This window comes from Saccopteryx bilineata, chromosome 7 (assembly GCF_036850765.1).
Source record: "Saccopteryx bilineata isolate mSacBil1 chromosome 7, mSacBil1_pri_phased_curated, whole genome shotgun sequence".
In the NCBI taxonomy this organism is placed as follows: domain Eukaryota; kingdom Metazoa; phylum Chordata; class Mammalia; order Chiroptera; family Emballonuridae; genus Saccopteryx; species Saccopteryx bilineata.
The window spans coordinates 108,446,160-108,454,414 of record NC_089496.1 but is presented as its reverse complement, the minus strand read 5'-3'; the positions used below and the strand labels follow the sequence as shown (position 1 = coordinate 108,454,414).

The window sequence follows — 8,255 nt, the reverse complement described above, 5'->3', positions numbered from 1 at the left end:
CTGACAGTCAATTGAAGAGTCATCGAGATAAGAGACAAAAAAAAAAACCTGGCAAGAATCATAAGTACTGAATAAATACTGTTTTCCTTACTCTGCATTTTGCTTAATTCAGACATTTATTAAGGAATTACTTCATGTCAGGCACTGGGGTGAGCATTGGCTATGCAGGGACAGCCAAGGTTGTCTCTGCACCCAGCGGCTAGCAGTCTAGAAGAGGTGGTTTCTCACATGGGATTCTCATACCCTCTAGGGCAGTAGTCGGCAAACTCATTAGTCAACAGAGCCAAATATCAACAGTACAATGATTGAAGTTTCTTTTGAAAGACAAATTTTTAAAACTTAAACTATATAGGTAGGTACATTCCTTATCGAGGTAGCGCCTGCATGTGGTATTTTGTGGAAGAGCCGCGCTCAAGGGGCCAAAGAGCTGCAGTTTGCCAACCAGGGCTCTAGGGGGTCTGTGAAACTCAGATGGTAAGAAAATACATCTTTATGTCCACTAACCTTTACCTGAAATGTGGCATTTACATCAATTATCAATGTAGTAAAAAAAAAAATCACTGGCTGCATAGCTTGATTGGTTAGAGCAGGGGTCCCCTAACTACAGCCCACAGGCCGCATGCGGCCCCCTAAGGCCATTTATCCAGCCCCTGCTGCACTTCCGGAAGGGGCAACTCTTTCATTGGAGGTCAATGAGAAGAGCACATTGACCATCCCATTAGCCAAAAGCAGGCCCATAGTTCCCATTGAAATACTGGTCAGTTTGTTGATTTAAATTTACTTGTTCTTTATTTTAAATATTGTATTTGTTCCCGTTTTGTTTTTTTACTTTAAAATAAGATATGTGCAGTGTGCATAGGGATTTGTTCTTTTTTTTTTTTTTATAGTCCGGCCCTCCAACAGTCTGAGGGACAGTGAATTGGCCCCCTGTGTAAAAAGTTTGGGGACCCCTGGGTTACAGCATTGTCCCCATACACAAGGGTTGTGGGATCAATCCCTGGTCTGGGCACATGCAGGAACAGATTGATGTTTCTGTTTCTCTCTCTCTTCCTCTCTCTGTAAAATCAATAAATAAATTAAAACAACAACAACAAAAATACCTCATAGTATTAACAGACCTGTGGCTTTGGTACAGATAGAAAACAGATTTCTGCAGACAAGGTTGTAGATCTCCCAAAATATGGTTTTATGCTTCCCATGACTGCAAAATCACGGTGGCCATTAGACCTGCCACGACCTGTTACTTAATGTGTCGTTTCCTTGTAATCTTATTTTTTATGTATTTAAAAAAAATTATACCGAGGTAGCCACCACACAGAAAAAAGCTAAGAGACCCTAGTCTAGTGAGTGGAAAGTTGAATTTTATTCATTTTTTAGAAAAGAAAGCTGTTGGGGACCAAATTAGCCAACAGGGTATTTTGCAGTTTGGATATCTAGGGGACAGAGGTGGTGGGCCCAACCTCCCACCTCACCTGCCTAATTAAGTTAACAAAGGGCTGTGCTTCTCTGCTAGTTTTGCCCATCCATGTTCCCCAGAAGAAACTGGAAGCTAATTTCTCTTTGGTGTAAAGTTAGATTGACTAGTATGGTGGGGGTTTTTCTGCACCTGGTGGTTTTCTTGTGTTGCCTTGGAAATGTGATTGAATTGCTAGTGGCCCACGGTACCCAGAAATAAAGACGGATGTCTTTCTGGGGGCGGCCATGTTTTGCGGTTTGAAACAGTAGTGACTGTTGGCAAGGAGCCGTGGCTTCCTCCTGAACCTATCCTCTCTCTCTATATATATATCTTTAAGTCTCTGTCTATCTTTAATTCAATTTCGTACCATTTCCCGCTCAAGACCCTGGAATAGACTCGTCACACGGGACGCGGCAGAAAGCCAAACTCCATATAAACTAAATCAAGTTGCTAATGTTCCAATGAAGGGCAGCATAGGCACGCAATGCATCTCCCTTAGCACGTAGAAATGGGAAGTAAAGGCTGTGTTTTGCAGGTGAATTGGATTAGCTGGAGCAAGAAGAAGGAGAGGAGAAGGAGAAGGAGAAGGAGAAGGAGAAGGAGAAGGAGAAAGAGGCAGGAGGCATGGGAAAGGAAAGTGACTCGGTGAGGGATAAGATGGGTCTCATTTAGGAAACCTCAAAAAGTGAAAAGCGGAGCTGATGTCTAGTCAACCCAAATAGGCTTTCAGTTTAACCCCACATGAACAGCCTCGAAGGGGATATTTCCGAGTTTATAAGCAAACCTCTTCCCATTTGTGGGCTGACACCCCTGCCTCACCACACCCTAACGCGTGTGTATGAGCACATATGCACACACACGCACACACAAACTCACTTGCAGAGAAAACACACTGATCTGGAACCTAATACTGTATTACATGTCTTATTACATAATGTTCATAGAATTGAAACTATTCTGCCATTTGCCAAACACTAAAACGATACATTATCTAAGAAGTTAGGAATGCCACGATATTTTTCATTCCTTTCCTTCCGATCACTTTGGAGAGCACACGATCTAAAAATGTTTCAAAACGTTTGAAAGTATTCATGATGTCACTCAAATATTTCTTAAATCAATAAGTGCTTCGTGCAAATGATTTTGTTTTCTTCAAACGCAGTATGTAAACTCAAATCTTGTGAGACTCTAAACAATTCCCAACTCCAGTTGTGAAAAAACAAGTGGCAGAGGAATGTTGGATTGTCCGGGGCCTTGCTTTAAATCTTCATGATGAAAACGTTTTCTAAACACAAGTCACAAGCAAAATAACCACTGTCCTCCATTCTTGGAGGTTGCTGTGATTAGAAGGCTTGCATATCAGTGTCCCAGGCAGAAATAGATAACAGAGTCCACTGGGAAAACTGAAATTCTTGACACAGGTGTGGGCAGTGTTGAGGAAAACCAATAAGGATGGCGAAACAGCCCTGATCTGGCAATCCTAGGGAGCTGTTACCAAATCCTAGAGAGAGAACAGTAGTTGTAGGGAGGGCCACTTGGCAGGAGGGGCGGCCTTCCTAGAGAAACACAGTCACTGTTGACCTGAGGCCCAGTAGGGGACAGGCCAGAATCAACATCCTGAGGCCTCCCTCCTCCCTCCAGTCTCTTCCAGGGCCTCCCATTGGCCAAACCAAACTGGTGACCATATGCTAGCTAGCGAGCCCCTGACCGCAGTCCTTGCAGGGCAGTGTGTCACAGGGACACAGAGCAAGGGCAGGATGGAACAGGTGGAGGATCTCCAGCCAACAGACACTACAGTAGAGCAACTGTAAAAGAATGGAAGATTCCAGAACTATACCTAGAAGCAACAACTATTGCCATTTTGAATCTCTTCACCTACACAAGGGCACGCATCTATCTAAAGACAATGTATTTTGAGAACAATTGAATTTTCCTTTCACTACAACGTGGCGTTATGCCATAAAAAGAGTTACACTCATCCATTCTATAGTTAGTGCTCCTAAGTGTTCTCAAGGCACTAACGCCCCACCCCTCTAGTGCCTATCAACTGCTGCCCAGCACAAGAAGCATAGAGCCACTAAACCAGGGGTCAGGAACCTATGGCTCGTGAGCCAGATGTGGCTCTTTTGATGGCTGCATCTGGCTCACAGACAAATCTGTAATAAAAAAAATAATAATGTTAAAAATACTGTATAAAACATTCTCATGTATTACAATCCATTTTCTACCGCTCATGTTCATGGTTGTGGGTGGTTGGAGTCAATCATAGCTGTCCTCCAGGACAACACCAAGTTTTTATTGGATAAGCATAACGTACACGGGTCATTGTGAGGCCAGGAAGTAAACTTCCCTCCTTTTAATCAAGTAGTCAGCTAGCTAATTGCAGAAACCCTTTTGACAAAGAAGATGGGTAAAAGAAAAAAAGATGAGGAGTATCATACTTCTCAGCAGGAATGGACAGAGGAATTCGCCTTTGTGGAGAGAGCAGGTTCTGCAGTGTGTCTAATATGCAATGATAAAATTGCATCGATGAAATGGTCAAATATAAAGTGGCACTTCGACACACGCCATACTACATTTGCATCGAAATATCCAGTAGGGGACAGCAGGAAGAAAGCATGTCAAGAGCTACTGTGCAGAGTGCAAGCTATCAGCAGCAACTCCGTGTTTGGACCCAACAAAGTGACTGGAATTCGGCTAGCTTTGCTGGTGCTTTAGCAATTGTGAGAAATGGAAAGCCATTCACAGATGGGAAGTATGCCAAAACATTCATGCTTGATGTTGCCAATGAACTTTTTGATGATTTTTCAGATAAAGACAAGATAATCAAACGAATAAAAGATATGCCTCTGTCAGCAAGAACTGTTCACAATCATACCATCATGATGGCAAATCAAACTGAGACAACACAAGTGAAGGACATAAATGCAGCACCATTCTTTTCTCTCACTTTGGATGAGTCAACAGACGTAAGCCATTTATCCCAGTTCAGCATGATTGCAAGGTATGCTGTTGGTGACACACTACGTGAGGAAAGTCTTGCTGTTTTGCCTATGAAAGAGCCAACAAAAGGGGAGGATTTATTCAAGTCTTTCACTGAGTTCGCCAAAGAAAAAAATCTACCGATGGATAAACTTATTTCAGTGTGTACTGATGGTGCTCCGTGCATGGTGGGAAAAAACAGAGGATTTATAGCACTTCTTCGTGAACATGAAAAGAGACCCATCCTAAGTTTTCACTGCATCCTACATCAGGAGGCGCTTTGTGCTCAGATGTGTGGCGAGCAGCTTGGTGAGGTGATGTCGCTGGTCATTCAGGTGGTCAACTTTATTGTTGTCCGAGCTTTAAATGATCGCCAGTTTAAAACACTGCTGGGTGAAGTTGGGAATAATTATCCTGGTCTGCTTCTGCACAGCAATGTGCATTGGTTGTCAAGAGGAAAGGTGCTCAGCCATTTCCTGGCTTGTCTGAGCGAAATCCGGACTTTTCTTGAAATGAAAAACGTCAAGCATCCTGAGTTAGTTAACACTGAGTGGCTCCTGAAGTTCTACTATCTCATGGACATGACTGAACATCTGAACCAGCTCAATGTGAAAATGCAAGGCGTTGGAAATACAGTCTTATCCCTTCAACAAGCAGTGTTTGCATTTGAAAACAAGCTGGAACTCTTTATCACCAACATTGAAACAAGTCATTTACTACACTTTGAAAAAGTGGGAGAGTTTAAAGATGCATGCACAGCAAATGACCCTGCTCAACATCTTGATCTCCAGCAGCTAGTGAGCTTCACATCTAATCTCCTGCAGTCATTCAAAGCATGCTTTGGAGAATTTCGTGAGTGCACTCGTCTTTTTAAGTTCATCACCCATTCACACAAGTGTGCAGTGGACAGCGCCGACCTGAAGTGACATCCCCGGTGTCTCTGTCAGAGATTTTGAGCTACAAGCTGCTGACCTGAAGGCCTCAGACATGTGGGTGAATAAGTTCAAGTCACAACAAGAATGAAGATTTGGAAAGACTTGCACGACAGCAAACAGAGTTGGCGAGCAAACACAAGTGGGGAGAAATGAAAAAACTTCAACCTGTGGACCAGCTGATTGTCAAAACTTGGACAGTGCTGGCCCTGGCCGGTTGCCTCAGCGGTAGAGCGTCGGCCTGGCGTGCGGGGGACCCGGGTTCGATTCCCGGCCAGGGCACATAGGAGAAGCGCCCATTTGCTTCTCCACCCCTCCGCCGCGCCTTCCTCTCTGTCTCTCTCTTCCCCTCCCGCAGCCAAGGCTCCATTGGAGCAAAGATGGCCTGGGCGCTGGGGATGGCTCTGTGGCCTCTGCCTCAGGCGCTAGAGTGGCTCTGGTCGCAACATGGCGATGCCCAGGATGGGCAGATTATTGCCCCCTGGTGGGGAGAGCGTCGCCCCTGGTGGGCGTGCCGGGTGGATCCCAGTAGGGCGCATGCGGGAGTCTGACTGTCTCTCCCCGTTTCCAGCTTCAGAAAAATACAAAAAAAAAAAAAAAAAAAAAAAACCTTTTAAAACAAAACAAAACAAAACAAAAACCTTGGACAGCGCTTCCCATCACATACCACACACTGCAGCATGCGAGTATTGCTCTACTGACAATGTTTGGCTCTACGTATGCATGTGAACAGTCTTTCTCACATCTAAAGAACCTTAAGACCAACCTACGATCACATTTAACAGTTGGAAGTCTCAATGCCTGCATGAAGCTTAACCTCACCACATTTCAACCAGACTACAAAGCCATCAGCAAAACCATGCAGCACCAGAAGTCACACTAATGGTAAGAAGTACTTTATTCATCATTGGTTAGCAACAGTATAACAACGTTATTAAAAAGAATTCAAGACTTATTGTACTTTAAAAGTGTTGGTCTTACATAAAATGCACACATTTACTTGTATTTATTTAGTGTTAAACATATTGTATGGCTCTCATGGAATTACATTTTAAAATATATGGCGTTCATAGCTCTCTCAGGCAAAAAGGTTCCGGACCCCTGCACTAAACCCTTTCTGGTCTGAGTCAGCCAGTCAAGGAAGCCCTGCCACACCCAGGTGTCAGGTTCACCTTGATGCTCTTCTGAGCCAGGCTTTGTCTGGATGTCAATGCTGGGAGGCAGTGATGTGCTGGATGTAGTTAACAGCTAGCTCTCTGGGGTGGGGGAGCCCTGGTTTGCTGATTGCCATGGTGTAAATATGCCTATCATGGCCAATTTCGAGCTACAATATTGCATATGTTAGCAGAACTCTGGGAAATTTAACAATTGGCTCTCATAAGCTAACGCAAGCAGGCTGCTTCACCTTGCTTCTTGAAGGGGAGAGGAAAGAGAACTCACTGTGACCTCATCTATAACCTGGAACAGTGTGAATAGATAATTCACGGAAAGGCCTGAAGAACCAGCAAATGGCAGAGGTGATCTAAGTGATCAGACTAAGACAAGTGGAAACAAAAAGGAAGCACACTACTTTGTAACAATCAGATGAATAAAAATGTACCAAAAAGTTCGGTGACATATACGACAGGTAGGAATATAAATGAATGCAGACGCTTTGGAGAACAGTTTGGGACTACCCAGTGACATTTAAAGTGGACGTGGACCCTGCTGTTCCTCTTCTGGGTTAGTGGGGACACCCCCACAAGTGCACAAGGATGTTCATAGAAGGATTGTAGTCGTTAGAAGCACCAGCTCCCATCACCCAGCTCCAACATCTACCAAGCCATGGGCAATCTTGTTTCAAAATGTGATCTTTATCTTCTACTGCACTTTTCATATTATTTTGAAGTAAATCTCAGAAAACCCTTTCATCCATAAATATTTCCATAGGTCTGAAAGGACACAAACAAAGAGAAGAGCCTACAGTCATCTTTTTGTTGGGTATGGGGGGAGAGAAATCCCAGCAGAGTAATCAGGGAAGGGTGGATTAAAAGGCCAAGGTACTTACTTCCATGAGCGCTCTGGAGCCTCCATAGTTCAGGAATAATGATTCAGTGTCCCCAGGGACATTGTTCCTGTTCCTGACCAGACACAGCAGGCTGGAGGGATGGCCTTCTGGTGCCTGGCAGATTTTGAGGTCGAATAGAATCTGTGCTAGGTAATCAGCTTTCAGCAGATAATGAATTAAGAACTGACATTTGCACAGTGCTTACAAATGTCCAGAGTGGGGGTTCACTCATAGCTCTGTGATGTCTCCCTTGAATACTACTGTGCTTTATCGCCATTATTTGAAATTATGTGCCGGCTGAAGTAAGCAAAAATGTCAAATGTCTAAATAACAACAGGACAGATCTTTAAATTGACAGTGACCTTCGCTTGCTAAATGCACTCCTAGCTCCAAAATTTTGTCTTAATGTAATATTTCACACTGTAAAAAAAAATGTTATGCTAATAGCAATAATGTCTCAGATGCTTTATCAACATCAATCAAAATAATTCCCCTTTCCAAATCTCTGCTCTGCTCTGCGCTTTGTGGGAGGGAGCTTTAGAGTTTTGTTTTCATCTGGACATAAATCGGCGAGAGGTTAGAAAGCGGACCAGAAACAAGGTGATGTGCGTTCACGTCAAAGACGTAGCAAAACCTCACGCATCTGCTCGGTCCTAGGCTCCCAGTTAAGTGCTGGAAAACTTCTAGACAACAACCCTGCGCAGAGTGCCGCGCGGAGCAGGCTTTCAAAATCCCTGCGCAGTTACCATGACTCCTCAAAACCGTTTCCTTATGCTCCTATACTCGGCAAAAATCATTACTGACTCATCAGATTTTGAGCAGCCAGCAGCCAGTGGGG

The 8,255-nt window shown here is 43.9% G+C and overlaps 1 long non-coding RNA gene across 1 annotated transcript; it reads right to left on the bottom strand.

Annotated features, from left to right (window-relative positions):
• Positions 1–6,333: 6,333 nt before the first annotated feature.
• On the bottom strand, positions 6,334–7,530 carry LOC136310878 (uncharacterized). The gene is made up of 3 exons (XR_010726628.1): positions 7,418–7,530; positions 7,274–7,301; positions 6,334–6,905 (listed from the first exon to the last, which is right to left on the bottom strand). It is a non-coding gene; the product is annotated as an uncharacterized lncRNA (long non-coding RNA).
• Positions 7,531–8,255: the final 725 nt, after the last annotated feature.